Source organism: Hemiscyllium ocellatum, chromosome 13 (genome assembly GCF_020745735.1).
Source record: "Hemiscyllium ocellatum isolate sHemOce1 chromosome 13, sHemOce1.pat.X.cur, whole genome shotgun sequence".
NCBI classification, from domain to species: domain Eukaryota; kingdom Metazoa; phylum Chordata; class Chondrichthyes; order Orectolobiformes; family Hemiscylliidae; genus Hemiscyllium; species Hemiscyllium ocellatum.
Window position 1 is genome coordinate 54,318,877 of NC_083413.1, and position 17,548 is coordinate 54,336,424.

Sequence of the window (17,548 nt, forward strand, 5' to 3'; positions counted from 1 at the left end):
CTAAAGTATTTACTGACAGATGGATTTCAATAAAGATATATTCTTGCATAGAATCTAAGCTGAGCAACAGCTAATGAAATACGAAAGTTTGGAGCCAAGTGTGCTAAAATTATCAAAATATAATATTTGCATTGTAGCCTTTTGAAGACTATTAACTCATATTCACATTTGGAGTAAGATACATGTAAATAAATTACATGGTGAAAGCCAAACCAAAATCTGAAATTTGCTAATTAGATGTATTTCTTTTTTAAATTCATCTGTTCCATTCGACATAAGTTAGGTGTAGGTTAAAATGAAGAAAGCTGAACTTTCGAAATCAGGACACTTTAGCCAGCGTAATGGAGGCTCTGACAAGATGTCAAATAAAGTCGTCCTTGGCAAATAAAATTGCTTTTTAGAGGTAATCCTTCAGAAAATCAATGATGTGCCTGCATAAGAAATGTAGAATTATAATGAAGAGATGATATGATGCATGCAGTTATACCAAAATCAAGTTGTTCTGTGCAATGATGAAACAATAGTACATTGCCCTAGAACCTACCATCATGGAGGCAATGAATCATCAAATGGAAACAATGAATCACCAAGTGGCGATGGTGGCAGACCTTCCATCATTAAACTGTAACTGACTAATGGTCTCAAGAAATCTGATAGCAGGGAGCATCCTGTTACTGAAAGCATTGGCATATCGAGTCAAACAATTCGTTTCTCAAATAACCAACCTCTATTTTAGTTTAACAGCAACAATTTTCATGAACAGGAGTTGCTGAATATTTCCCATTTCAACATATAGTGGCATTTGTATAATCCATTCAACAGGGCAAGGTAAGGTAGCTCCACGCTGTGAAACCTAATCCTCAATATGGAACACAGAAATTGCTGGAAAAGCTAAGCAGGTCTGGAAAGATATCTGTGAAGAAAAATCAGAGTTAATGTTTCAGGTCCAGTGACCTTTCCTCAGAACCTAAAACAGACACAAAATGTTAACTCTGATTTCTCTGCACAGATGCTGCCAGACCTGCTGAGCTTTTCCAACAATTTCTGTTTTCGGTTCTGATTTACAGCATCTGCAGTTTTTTGGGTTTTACCTCAATATAATGATCCATCATTTATTAATATAAATTAACAATTAAACAGCCATGTTTTAAATAGAAGCTGGTTTCAACTCATACTTAATCAGCAGTGCAAGAAACCATTTTTGAAAATTTGGATAAATAAACTGTTTATAAACATTGCATTAGATATAAATGGAATCCTTTAAAGGATTAATGGTAAACATGACGTATGAATAAGTTCCCATTTCATACTGGTTTCTTAAGCCCCCCCCTCCCCATTTTAATGGCTCCACCATTGGCAGTATGCTTTCAGCTCAGGAGCCTAAGTTTTGGATTTGTATCTCAAATCTATCCACCTCCTTACCATTATTTCTTCTTCAAGATTCTCTTTTAAATATTTCTCTTTGTCCAAGCTTTCATCTCACTATATCTCCTTGATTTACAGCAGAAGATATGAGCAACATCAGCAACTTAGGAAGCAAACAACACAGTAAGATGTCCTATAGTTCTTCATGGGTGCATTATCAGACAAGATGTTAGACTTACTCACTTAAAGAGATAGCAAGACAGCTAAATAAAGGTCTGGTCAAAGAGAATGCTTTGATGGACTGTCCTAAAGGAGAAGAGTGAGAGAAACACAGAGACGTAGGGAGGCAGGGAAACGTAGGAAGGGCATTCCAGAGGAAAATGTCACAGTAAAGTTGTTTTGTTTAAATTAGTTGGAAGTCTTCGATTAAATGAGCTCAAACAATAAGTTTACAAGCCTGTTTCTCCTTATTCCAGAATGTTAAGAAGCAAGGAAGAAAACTTATGGATTGTCAACAATCATTTTGCGGGAGTGAATAAACAATAGGAAAGTGGTATTAGATTACAAACGTGATAATGTAGTGTCGCATCCAAACACACAAACACATTTTCACATGTACTCTTGAAAGGATGAGGTGGTCCTGTTATGAACCAAGCTTATATTACTATTAGACAATTCAGATCCCAGATGAATCTGGCTTGATAGATTATGCTGTATTTAAACTTAAACGCAGTGTGTCTACCACTGAAACATTAGCATACAAGGCTGTGAATTTAGTTTTAACAATGACATAAGTCTGTAACACTAAAGAAACAGTGAGTCTGAGCAACATGAACAGAGCGAAGGAGACCATCCCTGGGGTGAACAGTAGCAGTGGTAGCAGGATGAATGCATGAGGGGTGAGGCCTGGGGCAAGGTCAGTCCAAGCAGTGACAGCGGCAGCAGCAACAGAGTGAAGGAGAGTGGCAGCAGCAGAAGAGTGGGGTCAGTCAGAGCAAACATGGAGCTGAACCTAACGATAGAGATCCAGAGCTGATGGCATATCTCAAAAAGTAACCCAGGCTTGGCTGCTCTGGAAGCAATTTGCAGTCTGAGTGAATAGTGTCTGGAGAGACATAAAGTACTTTTTGCTGTTGTAGTGTGCCAGGAACAGAGAGCTAGAGTGAAAGACCTGAGTTTGGTGATGAGTGAATAAGGTAGTACAATCGGTTTCTGGAATATTGTCTGTAGTTAATAAGGTTGACTTCGTTGATAAGGTTTAAAATGGCAGAAGAACTTGCCCCCCTGGAATTCTCCTGCTGCAATATGTGGGAAATCAGGGACACTGGAAATGTTCCTGATTTCCCATATATTGCAGCAGGAGGAACAGATATGTGGAAAGATAATGGAAAAATGTGAAAACAATGGGTTTATTATGATGGGTAATTTTAACTTCCCTACATTGACTGGGGCTCACTCAGTTAGCTAGACTCTCATCTTCCACCCCAACCCATAATTTTATCATACAAACATTGAAAAAAATCTAAATGAGTAGGTGCAGTTTTTATAACAACCTAATAGTACTGTCACTGAAGGTAGTGGGGTGTAGTTCTTGTGGCCCATCACCTTTTAAATTCCTTACAAATAACCATGGCTTGAAGAGTGATGCCCTTCCCGGTCTAAGCATCGAGGCATGCATAAAGGCCATGGCTTTTGTTGTTAGCTTACCAGCCATCAGCTTCAAGCTCAACAATGTATGTCAAGGCTGTTTATCTTTAGAGGATTGAGTGAATCTCCTTCAAAGTGGAAGCCTGTTTCTTTTATGTCTTTCCTTATCACTCTTCCCATGGATGTGTGGTTTTAGCATTCTCACCGGTTCTACCCTGTACAATTCCCATACTGTGTTTCAAAGCAGCTACAAAATTAGATGCAACTTGTACTACAATCTCTTATCTTGACCTTGTCCTTTTTTTAAAAACAGTATATGCCTTTGTATGTTGTTGGGATGTTGTTTATCACTGTGACTTTGCCAGCTCAGAAGCCTGTTCCTTGACTACGCCTGCATTTGACATCACCTAACTCTCTTTCTATCTTGATGTTCTTACATTTGGAACAGAATCATTCACTCTTGAAAAGCAATGGGGAAGGTGGCAGGAGTCCAAGATAATTAGGCATGACAGCATCAGGAAGGTGCTACTGCCTTCCCATCTCCATTAGATTTATTTCTGATAGGGAAGGCCAAGGCTTGACCTTCCTGATGCAGCATCAATGGTCAATTAATGGATAGCGGTCACTTAGGATTCTTGTCGCACTGCAGGTGCAATTCCTTAGCTCCAGTTGGAATGAAAAGCAGTTGGCCACCCAACTAGCCAGAAATGTGGGCAGGCTGTCACTTTGGGGGAGCTGGTCCCTGGATCTGCACTAACTTGTACAAGAACATAGGATTGGACCTAGAGCAAAGGGTTAGCAGTTGAGATACCCTGTCCTGACCTTTGACCCTTCTGACCCCCTCCTCATGACCTCTAAATCCAGAAGCCATACGCTGTGCTGTGGGAGCCAGGTTCTGGAGCTGCCAATCTCTGATTGAATGGTAGCCGCAGCTGGACAGGATTTCTCACAACAGGGCCCTAATTCAGATAAAAGGCATGTGGACAGCCAATTGCCAGAAGATTCAGCAGGCATTTTTATTTAGCTAAGCTATAGATCTTCCTCTTCAAAACTTTCAGACTTAGTCTGGCTACAGGAAGATCATGCCCTCAGTGTCTCTTGTGTAAGATTCCTTCATTTCTACTTTTTATCTTTTCCCTTGGGTGAATAGCTACATGTTATAGATGTTTATCTTTCTCACAAATTTGCAATAGTTGGTATTCTATTCCTTAGATAAGTTACACTACCATGTTAACACACAGGAGTTGGGAATTAACATTATTTCTGCCGCAATGACATTTCATGAACCTGAAATTCAACTGCAGGATCCCCTTGATGCCGCTGTTTCCCTAGTGAACCAGACATGTTGTAGTTACCTTGATGTAGTTTTATGTTATCTTATTTCCCAACAGAGCAGTGGCAACAGTTGAGAGAGAGAAAAAAAATCATTTGGGAATCACTCACGGCAGTATAGAGTAATATTATTCTGAAGATTCAGTCCATCTACTCCCATCAACCACTTCAAGGTCGACGTAGAATCTTAGCTCTAGTCAGCAGCAATAACATCCTATTATTAAGGGTTAGCATCAACACTTAAACTGTTCCCCATTTTCATAGGAACAAGCATTAAGCAGGTTTTTTTAGTGAATATTCCATTGATCTATGATAACTACTTTTAAAGTCATTCACAACGTGCCTCATGCACACCTTTTGCAATGCTTCCTCTTTTTCTTTTGTAGCATTCTCAGATATTGGATTTAAGGAGAAACCAGACAATTAGGCAAGGGCAAAGGAATAGAAAAGTCTGTTCATTGGATGAGATAAACTCAGGTGAGAAGAAGCTCATGTGATGAATAGTAGATCCGTTGAGCTGAGTGGCTGTTTCTGTGCTGCACCTGCTATGTAATTCTTTGTAAATAGGAGAAAAGTATTAGATAGTAAATAGCCTGAACAATAAAGAAAAGCAAAATGTGCACACAAATGACTATAGTATAGATGCTTGAATATCATTATTACTAAATGTTTAGCCATAGTGGGAATCAATTATTGCCACTGCTTCCATTTGTGTAGAGTTAAATGCTTCATGTTGGCACGTCCTCCTCCAATGTGTCTGGCATTCCCTGTCATTGTGTTGTTTTCTCCTGTAGAAAAAGTGCATGAAGTTAATTGGCTACTGCAGTCTTCAGATCCTGCAGTCATAATCAGCCAGGATTTGTGGAATCGATGGTAATAATGATAGGTGTCAGAGAGCAAGAACCTAGATTATGAGACTACAGTGCATTGCCAGATGCCAGACATTTCATATAAGTACTGCCAATTGACTTTGCTTCTGGGAAAAGGACCATGTGATGCCCTTCATGTGGAGTTAAGTACTGAATATTGGCACATCTTCTTCCAGAATGTTTGGCATTTTAAAAATGACTTTGATTTACTGAAGAATCCCTAGTCATGGCAGCTCATGTATTTTTTTCCCTAAGGGCTTAGTCTAAGATTTAATGTAAAACACCGAGTGAAGAAGATTTTACATCAACTTTAAATGGATTTTCTATTGTGATGATTATAAATCACTCAAAAAGGTAATATAATGTACTTGGGAATATTGTGAGGTTATTTTTTGCTATGCACTGAATTGCATCAAGCTAGTAAAGGTGGCTTTATAGGCTGGAGAGGAGGGGTGAGGAAGTTTGAGAATTATATATCAAATTATGCCTGCTGACACATTCCCGTGTCCAAGAGATTCTGTTTGAGCTTAGCTGTCCTGGAAACCAGCAATTTGTTTCACGGAGGTGAGCAGACAATGAGGGCAAACAGTAGGGCTCATTTCTGGAATCAATGGTAGTAATCCCAATGTATAATTTATGATGGGCCCCTATTACTGTACAGCCAAACAGGACTCAGGTGACAGGGCAAAGCGCCCATTCATGTCTCCTCTCAATCCTTTACCTATGAAGCTATGGTTGTGACCACAAACAATCCAGTGGAGATGTACGTGAAACAACAGTGATTTTTCTTCATTTTTACATGTTCAGCATCTTTCAGAAACCCCACCCATTTTGATGTCCCACTGCAATCCCCTTCCTGCCTCAGTAGTGCCCAACTGTTCTAGTGGGGATAACAGTATTGCAGGTCGCCTCATCAGGTTTCATTCCTGAGGGACAGTCGGAAATCCTTAACTGGGGGAAAATGCAGAGGTAGCTCGTTAGTGGTTTGCCACTTAGGTGCTTTTACCTGTCAATGTATATCTAACTGTTGAAGGATCAGGACCCAAATTTATTCCCTGTTTTTGAAAGGCTAGAAGATTCTACCGAATGAGTCAGCAATCTTCTCTGTTCTTCAGTTGAGGATGCTCTTCGCTGAGGTTATTAAACCTCTCCTGACATTACAAAGAGATTCTCCAGTTCAGAAAATGCCATCCACAGCCACAGCCATCTCCTTCCACATGACTCACATATCTGATGGCCTTCTGCCCAGTACTCCAACAGTGGGCCAGTTTGACTTTCATTTCAATCTCTCCAAATTTAGAAGACAAACTTACTCTTAAAACTAAAAACATTTCTGATTTCCATTCAGCACTTTCAATCAGGCTGTTGCATCTTTACTTCACATTACCTAGATTTCTAGGGTTGTTTCAGCCCATCTGTTCTCTACTAACAGTGGTCATATACTCTTGCCTTGCTATATTATCTGAAATGTATAAAATTTGAACAGGACTGAACAGACTAAATGCAGAGCATGTTTGCCTTGGTTGAGGAGACTAGAACCAGAGGCGCAGTCTCAGGATACAGAGTGGTCTATTTAGGACTGTGATGAGGAAAGATTACTTCACTCAAAGGGTAGGGGACTTGTAGAATTCTCAACCACAGAAGGTTGAGGAGGTCAAGTCACAGAATATGTTCAAGACATAGATAGATTTTTAGATTTTAAATTCATTAAGGGTTATGGGGAGAGAATGGGAATATGGCAGAGAGATAAAGGATCAGCCATGATCATATTGAATGGCAGAGCAGGGTTGAAGGGCTGAATGGCCTACTCCTAGTTTCTAAATTTCTATGATTTAAATTAGCTAACCCAGAAAGTTCTGACAGAGAACAGCTTCCTCTGTTTTCCGTAAGCATATGTCCAGCACCACTTACAGAATGAATGGGCCCTCAGGAATTTTCAGGCCATTCTTATTAGCCTATGTCAATCTTTGATATTTTTTCCTAATTTCATTTTCTATTTTAAGTACCAAATACAGGCATCATAAAACAGTAAACAAATGAAGTAAATTCCGGTAGGAAAATGCTGGTGATCCTTTGATCTTTCCTTCCCCGTAAGGGATAAGTTTTCATTTTCACAATGCTGATAGGGAGTCTCGCCCATCAGAAACACATTTCAGAGGTTTGGCCTCATGTTGTGCCTGATTTTCCAACTGCTAATTTCAATGGTCAGATAATAATGTGCAGCCCTTTCCTAATTTTCTGCTATGCACTAGTGAGGAGCAAGTTCTCTGCCAGCATCATAAAGTTAGAAAATTATCCCTTCATTTGCACCTTTTTCATCTTGGGAAATTTAAAAACAAGGAGAAAAATCTAAATTAAAATGCAAAGTACAAAAGCAGGATCTTAGGATTATGACTTTAAAATGTTAAGTAAGAGAAAGGAAGTGACTGAGAAGGCTTCAAACCCTTAGAAGTAATATATCAAAAAGAATGAATGACTGAAAAGCATATTTAAACATATTATATTTAAGCATGTAGGGTCCATAGGGATTGCACTGTCAAACATTAAATCAGCGTATGAGGTTCTGTAACTGAAATACAACAGTTAAAATTGATGAAAAAATGTCAAAGATCAACAAGGAGTGAATATTACCATCAAGCTGACATAATCAAATTACAAAACAATTTTGATGTATTTTTATTTTGTTTCACTGCGCGTATTTGCAGTAGTGGATATTTTTGTCCAAACAACAAGCACTGGTAGCATCATGCTTTGTAATGATTCACCAGGATGATTACATTTAGAATTGAATTTATTGAAAGTAGTTGGTATATTGTTTAAAGTTATTTATTTTAATGAATAATTTTAAATCCTGTGTATTCACAATAAAACATTCTTACAATTAACTGTGGTAATAATGGAGAGGAATGCAAAAGCATACAATATCAAATATTGGAAATCTACAATCTGAAGGAACTGAATTAACTCAAAGCTGATGATGAAATACCGGAGGTGAATGCTAAAGTTGATCTAGCTCCCAATAATGTCTTTACCATTAAAGGTTCAAATAACATTGAAAAACCTGAATGTCCATTTCCTTTGCAGTTTTTGTAAGTGTTGTTGATGATATGAGGCCCTGTTTAAAAATTGGTTGAAGTCATGGAATAAAAGTTAAATAGGACAGATGAAAAGTGAAAGGAAGCTAAAAAATAAATAAGCAAAGTAGAAAGAAGTTTCATGTGGTAGAAATGGACAGTATTTACTTGGTTTTCTGCACTTAAAAACTGTAAATGACTTCAACAACGGTATTACTCAGAAAATTTAATTTAGAACTGAATTTTTAAATGTGTTTGGTATGTTGATTAAAGTTATTTAATTTAATGAATAATTTTAAATCCTGTGTATTCACAATAAAACATTCTTTACAACTAACTGTGATAATAATGGGGATGGATGCAAAAGCATACAATATCAGATATTAGAAATCTACAATGAACACCAACAAACAACTCTAAAATACTCAACAGGTCGGGAAGTACATCTCTGACATATCGTCACGTACAGTTCTGATGAAAAGACATTGACCTGTAACTTGCGGCAGAACGTTACCACATTTTGGAAAAATATTAGTTTAATCGAGAATCACAGCTCTGCCTCTCGTGAGCTTGAGAGAGTTTTCTCAACCTATCGTCCCAAACTCAGTGTATCTTTGATGCCCTTGTCCAATGCTTGCTCCCTTCTCCCACTTACTGTCATCAGAAATACTCATCAATGCTGAGATGTGCTGGTGCCTACAATTTTAAAAGGCTATTGTGCACCAAATCAAGCACTGGCAGCCTCAGCATGAGTGAGAAGGGTAAACTGGTGGATAGATTGATCTGGAGGAGGGCCATCACTGCTTATTCACTCATTCAGGTCACCATGCCCACACATGCACCAGCACTAACAGCAATGCCACCCACTTTTACCCCAACCAATCCTTCTGTTTCTCTCATTCCAAGATAAGACAGGACTGAGATGACCACAGTGGTTGGTGGGCTATGAGATATTTACCATCTCACTCTTGATGAGGAGAGGAACTTGGTATGGCCCAGCCAGGACTGGGACTGCTCCTGTGGAAATGTTGAAATCTCTATGTCCCAGCAACCAAGTAAGACATATTGCCTCATGTCATGCTACTCTCTCATTGTTTCATTGTCCATTTAATATTAGCATGCCACAATTTCGACTCTAGGGTGCAACGTCATCACTTTTACTTTCTGCAGACTGCAGCAGCATGTCCATTCTGTCTGCTGTCAAGAAGTCTGCCTCACAAAGAATTCAGCACGGGTGTCTCAGAGGAATCATCAGCTGCCTCCTGATCCTCTCACAAGCTCAGATGCTGACACCTTGGAGAATATTTTCTCTAGATAATAATTGGGAAAATTTGCTGGGGAGAACTTCACTTCCATATCTCCACAGATGGCCAAGGAAGAAACAGTCCTGTCACTGACACTCGAAGAACTGCCAGAAAGCAGGCACTTTCGTAGCCCCAGGCAGAAGAGGGCCTTGTCGTGTCTGGGACTTCGTCAAGCAGACATTGAGTAACAGGCAGGTTAGTCACAGGCATTGGGCAAACAGATACAAGGTTAGCAGGACTGCAGTGGGATGGTTGGGAGCCGGTTGCCTCAGGCACAAGAGCACCGGGCTGCCTCCATGGTGGACCGAGGTCCAACACACTCAGACTCTGCTGGGTTTACGCACAGACCTGGACCCCATCACTCTAGCCCATGGTACTTAGCATCAATAGCAAAGCAAGAGGGGGACAAAGCCTCACCTTGGCCACACTTCACATACCACTCCTCACAAGGTGACAGTAGGTACCCAGGCCAAGGAGGAAAAACATGCAAACACCACTCCCCCACCCACTCCCACTCCAAACACAGAAGTCTTCTCTCAGAACACTGCCTTCCACCTCCACACTGCCTGCCACCCTCAGCCAAGTGGGAGGACTGGTTGAGGAAGGGGCATTTACCTCTGGGCTGAACACATGTCTGGGCCCTTGAGATAAAAATAAATCACTAGGTTTACGAAACCAAACCTTCAAGGTCAAAGGGCTCCAGTAAGGGACAGGCTCCCAACCCTACAGCTGTGGGATGCAGGACAATACTAAGACATAGCAGAAGGGAAGGAATGAAAATAAACTTCTGAGAGCACACGTGTGGCATGTTTGAAACATCACTTTAAATACGTACTTACATGAGTAAATGTATGTTTTATTTTGACTATCATCTGAATGTGCACGGCTGCGAGAGTAAAGTTACAGGTCTCACCCACTCTTAGGGTTCCTCCGTGTTCCATGGTCCAAGGTGTGACCTGAGCAGCTTTGGTACCATGTCCAAGCAGTGGTTAAATCACAGGGAACTGCTACTTTGACAACTATAGTTCATCTTTCCAGGTAGACAAATGGAGTTATTGGATGACAGGCATTAATGAGATTCAGTTGGATTTTTTTATGATATGGTCAGGAGTGACTGGGACAAGGATTTGAACTGCATTTGATAGGCTAATGCTTCAGGTTCCCAAAGCATGTAACGTTTGCAGGTGTGTTTCAGCTTCAGGGTATGAGTATCTGTGTGATGTTGCTGCCTTTTGAAGGGTCTCATATTGATCAAACTTGAAACCCCTTCCCTCACAGAACAAATCACATAGCCCATCCACTCAGGGTGTGGTCAGAGCGACTTTCATTTCCATTGACCACTTGTTATTTACAGCATGATGGAAGGCAACAAATGTCATACCTCCAATAGAAAATGTCAGGCTCTGTTTCTCTGTTTTGGTGTAACTTTGCTTTCCCAATAGATTGTCCCTTCAATCCCATAGGCTTTTATGCAAGGAATGGACGGATGTGGATCACAGGCAGGCAGAAGGGATTAATTTAGGTATTATGTTCGGCACAACATTGTGAAACAAAGGACCCTTCCTGTGCTGTACTGTTCTCTGTTCTTCCTCAAGGCCCCATTCAATCCAATTATCTGTGTCTTTATCTGCCCACTTTACCACGCCCCTCTGCTAACCCCAGGCATATCGCACACTTGGTATGTAAAGTAGGTCGTACAGAACACCTTGATGCCAGCGCATGCAATCACTGCCCATGAAATAGGAGCCATTGGTGCCAACTATTGAAGATAGACATCCACAGGAGCAATCAGTGAGCTGCAGTCACCTGGTGTCTGCTGTGACTTTTAGCTCAAGAATTCTGCATAGTTAGTTTTGATTAGATAGGTGGTAGAGTAGGAGATTGTATATTAGAGAAGAGACTTGTTAATAATGATAATTTGGAGGTGCTGGTGTTGGACTGGGGTGTGCAAAGTTAAAAATCACACAACACCAGGTTATAGTCCAACAGTTTTATTTGGAAGCACTAGATTTTGGAGCGCTGCTCCTTCATCAGGTGGTTGTGGAAGATAAGATTGTAAGACACAGGACTGTGTCTTACAATCTTGCACTCCACAACCACCTGATGAAGGAGCAGCGCTCTAAAAGCTAGTGCTCCCAAATAAACCTGTTGAACTATAACCTGGCATTGTGTGATTTTTAACAATATAAAAGTGCAAATATAAAGCTACACCAAATTAACTAAATGGCAAATTAGCTTTGGAAAATGAATAAGAAACAATTTTTAGAAATTAAAAGGTTTCACCTAATATACATGTTGGATGAGATGCAATTGGATACTCACTGTTCAACACAGCAAGTTGCAAACTTAATTAATTTGTGTGACATACTATAATTAGGTTCATAAGTGGAGTGTTAATGATCATATGCACTGGGAATAGATTTTTAATTTACGTAATAAGTTAGACTGATACATTCCCATTGCATAATAATTAATCCCTTAAAGTGATATATTGTAAATTTAATGCACGAACACATTTGTTATTAACTAATGAATGGGAATGCAAAGAAATCTGATAACTGCAGTTAGAGTTAATATAACAACAAGCCTGTAGAAGAATTAATTATTACCAGTGAATCACTCAATTGACAAATGTCAGAGTGTAATTGTTTCAGAAATGAAAGAAAGTTAGCCAGAAACTGCAAAGAGAGTAAATCAGTAAAAGGCTTCTGCACTGAAAATGCCATCGCACATAGAAAAGAAAGAAAGTAAGTTGTATGCCTTGATGGGCCAGAGTATCAAAGTGAGACACGCTGCTTACAGAACCACTGCATAGTTCTTTCTTTTTAAACTATTAAGCTTTGTGGGGTCACTTGCTGGCTGCAATAAATATCTTCACAATTGATAACTCCCTGCTTTTAAAATGTAGTTTCCCATCTGCACACTTTAGTAACATGGCTTTCATCCTTTGCAGACAGCATAGGTATATCAATTATAATTGGTAATGTCAAAATATAATTGCTTTGCTGATTTAGACCAATAGCTATTTTTATATACATTTGCTTAATGTCTCTTAGTCATGTTATCAATTTTTAATGAAGCAGTCAATGATTATCAGAATGCTGCAGTCATGTTTTACTTATTTACAAAATATAAAATTTCAGGACCACAGATCTTCAGAGATTGCATTTCCTTGATAATGGAAAAAGCTCTGAATTTTGCAATTTATGCATTTGCTATGCATGTTCAATTAAATAATTTAATACACTTAAAATGCAGTCACCGTTGTTTCTTATTAAAAGTTAAAATATTTATTTGGACGGAAATTAAAAGTTGCACTCTTGAATAGGGATACATTAGCAGTCAAAAAGAGTTAGTTTGCTAAGGAAACTGAAGTTTTGAACCTGAGCTACTCCTCAAGTTACATTGCCCTTCATCGGCCTCCAACTTGGTGTGCCTTAATTAATGCAGCTAACGTGAATGGTGTAAATGCAAGAAATGTACATTATTTGAGCTTTATGGATATGTTAACATCTTACTCACTTGATACAGTTTGTTTTCTCTGTTACCCTTGCTGAAAATGATTGAAATCCCCACTGTCTGCATACAACAAAGCCAATTAAAATTACTCTGGATCTTCGTGGTCAGAATCTTCCTCTCCTTGGTGTGGCAGAAGCAAAGGAAAGTTGGAAAAACGTACAGGGAATGAAAAAAATCAGAATCTCAAAGTTGAGAATATTTTTCATGATTTTCTCTTGAATGGTGACTTCTGAATCTCACCATTGAAAGCTATTTTATTTCAAGGCATTTCTATCTCATCAATACCCCCACTTATGTTATTTAAACATTACATTTTCTTCCTGAGAAACTAGATGGTGAGAATTCCTGACATGTAAATAAGGGTGAGAACATACGTGAAGGCTTTGCCGATGAATCCTCTGAGGGTTCAGCGGCCTCCTCCTCCTTGACTCAAGCTGCAATTTGGGTCCGAACTCTCATCATCTGCTGGTCTGTGGCAAAAATGACTGCCCTCCTCTCTGCTACCTTGTCCACCAGCACATCCAGACCCCCGTCTATGAGGTAAGGTATGAGAATTTATCTGTGCCATAAAAATCGAGCATCTGTGTGAGGTCCAGCTTCTAGCGCAACTTCTGAAGTCAGTTGCAGATGGCAGGAGATATGGAAATGGTTGCCTTTGCCAGAATGTCCCAGCATTGGTGAGCATTTCAGCCTATCCTGCCACACGATTCTGTGAGATGGCACCCATGAACTTGGTTGCATAATTAATGAGGGGAAGCGTACAAGATTGCAAGAGATAAATCATTCCTAGCCACTGCTGTCTAGACACCAGAATTTCATTTAACTGAAAATGGGAAAATCTGACTCACTGTTATGAATTAACAAACTTTAGCAAAAGTGATTTAAAAGTAGAATAAAACTAAATGTTATGTCAATTTAAATCTACATTTATTATAATCTCATATCTGAATGATCTGTACATTTTTTAAATCATTATTTTGCCCAATACAGAATATTTCCTCCTAAACAATCCTGCGTCTCCTTCTCAACAGGAAAACTATCTTACTTTTTTAAATTCCCTTGGCAGGTAAGGATAATTCCGGACTCCTCTTCTTCTGTAACCTAATTTGTTCATCCACCCCAATTGACCTATAATGATGTGCTAGTTGAATTTATCGATTTTCTTTTCTTCAAAATTGAGTCTATCTGCCTGGCTACCTTAGATTCCAACACAACCCTTTCAGGATTCTCATCTCAGCCCTGACCCCAATCACACTGCACTGTGTGACATTGGTTCCATCTCTCCCGTGTTCCTCATCAAAATCATCTGTACAAAATCATCCACCTGCTCCTCAACTTGTTCTTGACTCAGTTCTTGACCCTTAAAATAAGCTGATTGATCACTGACATCATTAACAGCTCCTTTTTTCACAGGTATTGCTCTCCTTAAAAATTATCGAGTTCAATTTTAATCGGGCAAGGCAATAGTTATTTTGGAGTGGATAGTTTCCCAACTCCTTTCTTGCCCTAATGTAATCCACTATAATCTTATAAAAATGACATTGAATATCAAATTGATTGGTCAATAGCTTGATAAAAGGGATAAGTCAAGAGGAGTTCTTAAAGAAACAGAGTGGGATGGAAAGGAAAAGCTGTTGAAGGAAGCAATTTCAGAGTATTGATCCTAAGTAACTGAGGCACAACCAATAATGTCAGAGGAAGGTGGTTACAGTCGGAGGAAGGTGGTTACAGTTGGAAGTTGCAATGGGAGAGCAGCCTAAAATCAGAAACAGATTTAAATAAAAGGGTGGGAATTTTAAAAAGACACATAGTGAAGCTCATTGATCCATTGCACATTAGTGCAAACAGAAAAGAAAGATGAGGGTAAGAACATGGAAATAAGAGGGTGGAATCCTGTTGAGGCCTGTATGATGTGGACTATGGCAAACAATTTGGAAGAATCGCATAACAAGTCCCGTGAAGTTTACTTCAACATTGTAAGCAACTGGCTGCATTTTCCAACTAATTTCCGAGTGCTGAGCTCAATTTCTTGCGAGACAGCAGGTAGATGCTATGAACGGAGATTGTTAACTGCCTCATTAACACCTATCATTATTTATCAGAACTCATCTCCAGGAACAGTTTTCATTCAGGTAATGTCATCACCGTTACATTCTTAGAGGTGTATGCTCTCTGTCTTGTGCACCTGCTACATTGGGAGGGCCAGGTGCATAAAAAGGCTGGTTATTGTGGGACAAGTATGACCCACAGTGACCATGGCTGCTTTCTGACTGATACCCATGTTTGCCTGTATGTGATAGTGTACAGTGGGCATTGGAGATAGTTTAGCAGTCATTTAGGATGGGATGTGGCCAAGGATAGGTTGGTTGCGTGGCCTAGTTATTAGCAACTGGGGCAAGTAAGTGGAGCTTTATGTGTGAGGAAGTGTCAGCTATTGTCATAAGCACTATGATTTTGAGGCTGCTATACCATTACATTGATGTTGAAGGGCAAGATTTAAAGATGACGTAGGAACCAAGAATTCTGGTCTACTTGGGGAAATCCAGTGATTGGTGAGTTCTTCCAGCTTTGGCGAATGGGACAATCAGGCTAGCATCAAGCAAGAGGTGCATCATAGGTTTGGAGTGGGTAGTCAATGAGGCAAGTTGGACACGATATGGTGAGAATGCTCACTAGCCCTCACCTCTATCAAACCCAATGAGATTGTCACTTAGCCAAAACGTTGTAAGATTCAGCCTGGCATTACAGCTGAGCTCCTAGGTGTTAGAAGAAAGCCTTCTTATTAAACAAAAAGTAAGGGATTCACCATAAATATGGATAAAAACAGAAATTGATCTACATTCACAAATGGTGCAATTTAAGGCTGAGAGGAACTGTTAGCAATTATTTTAATCTTTGGAAATAGCAATTTCATTGTAACTTCCCATCATCACCTATTTTACAACATTTGCAAAAGTTAAGCTCTTTCATACTGATTGAAATAGCACTTGCCTTAATGTTTCGAGCTCTGTACCTTCTTATGTGAATAAATAGCTGAAGTGGAAAGAAACAGTTGGAAGATAGTGACAAATTAATTCCGAAAGGGAATTGAGGCAGAACATCACTAGCTGAAAGCAGTAAGAATGTGAAACTTGTCATCACAAGTTGAGGTAGATAGAATCAATGTTTTTTTTTAAGGGGCAACTAGATTAAAGTGTGAGGGAGAAAGGGTTGAATGAATACAGTTAGCAATAGATAATAAAGTGTCGGAAGGAGACTAATCCTTTGCATATGCACAGGTACAGCCCAATTTGGCTGAATCTTCTATTTCTGAGCCAATATAATCAAATGAAAACTCTGAAAATGTTCAGTGATTTAATTATTAGTGTGGATTCTCTTTCAAAACCTTAGAAGAGTGAAATAGATTCAAAATGTACAGAAAAAGAAATAAAGGGAAATAAAATTGGATTTAAGGCGGCACGGTGGCACAGTGGTTAGCACTGCTGCCTCACAGCGCCAGGGACCTGGGTTCAATTCCCGCCTCAGGCGACTGACTGTGTGGAGTTTGCACGTTCTCCCCGTGTCTGCGTGGGTTTCCTCCGGGTGCTCCGGTTTCCTCCCACAGTCCAAAGATGTGTGGGCCAGGTGAATTGGCCATGCTAAATTGCCCGTAGTGTTAGGTTAGGGGTATGGGTGGGTTGTGCTTAGGCAGGTCGGTGTGGACTTGTTGGGCCAAAGGGCCTGTTTCCACACTGTAAGTAATCTAAAGAGGGTTTAAAAAAAAGACACAGATGTTTTAGGGTGGAATCCTCCAAGCATCTAAACAATGTGGCCTTCAGCAACAAAGTTGGAAGAATTGTATGAGATGGGCAGTGAGCAACTTCCAATAGTCAAGAGCAAAATGTCCCATTTTACAATCAAAAGTTGAATTATGAGATGAGATTTGCACTTATGAGAGATGACAGGGCTGTTTGCATACATTAGTATGCATAATGGAGAACCTTAAAGCATTCTCTAAGTATGTGAGGAAAAAAAGGATGACTAGTATAGGAATAAGGCCAGTCAAAGACAGAGTGGGAATTCATGTGTGGACCCTGTGGAAATCGGAAAGATGCTAAATGAATATTTTTCATTGATTTTCACTCAGGAAATGGAGAATATTGTAGAGGAGAAGAATGAGATACGAGATAAAGAGACTAGAAAGTATAGAGTTTACTAAGGAAGAGATGTTGCCAATTCTAGAAGGAGTGAAAGTAGGCAAGTCCGCTGGGTTGGATGAGATTTGTCCAAGGATTCTCTGGGAAGTCAGGGAGGAGGTGTTGGAGCTTTTGGCTTTGATCTTGGAGTTGTCATTGTCTACAGGTTTAGTATCAGAGGACTGGTGGATTGAAAATGTTGTGCCCTTGTTCAAGAAGAACAGTAGAGATGAATCAAGTAATTATAGACCAGTGAGCCATAC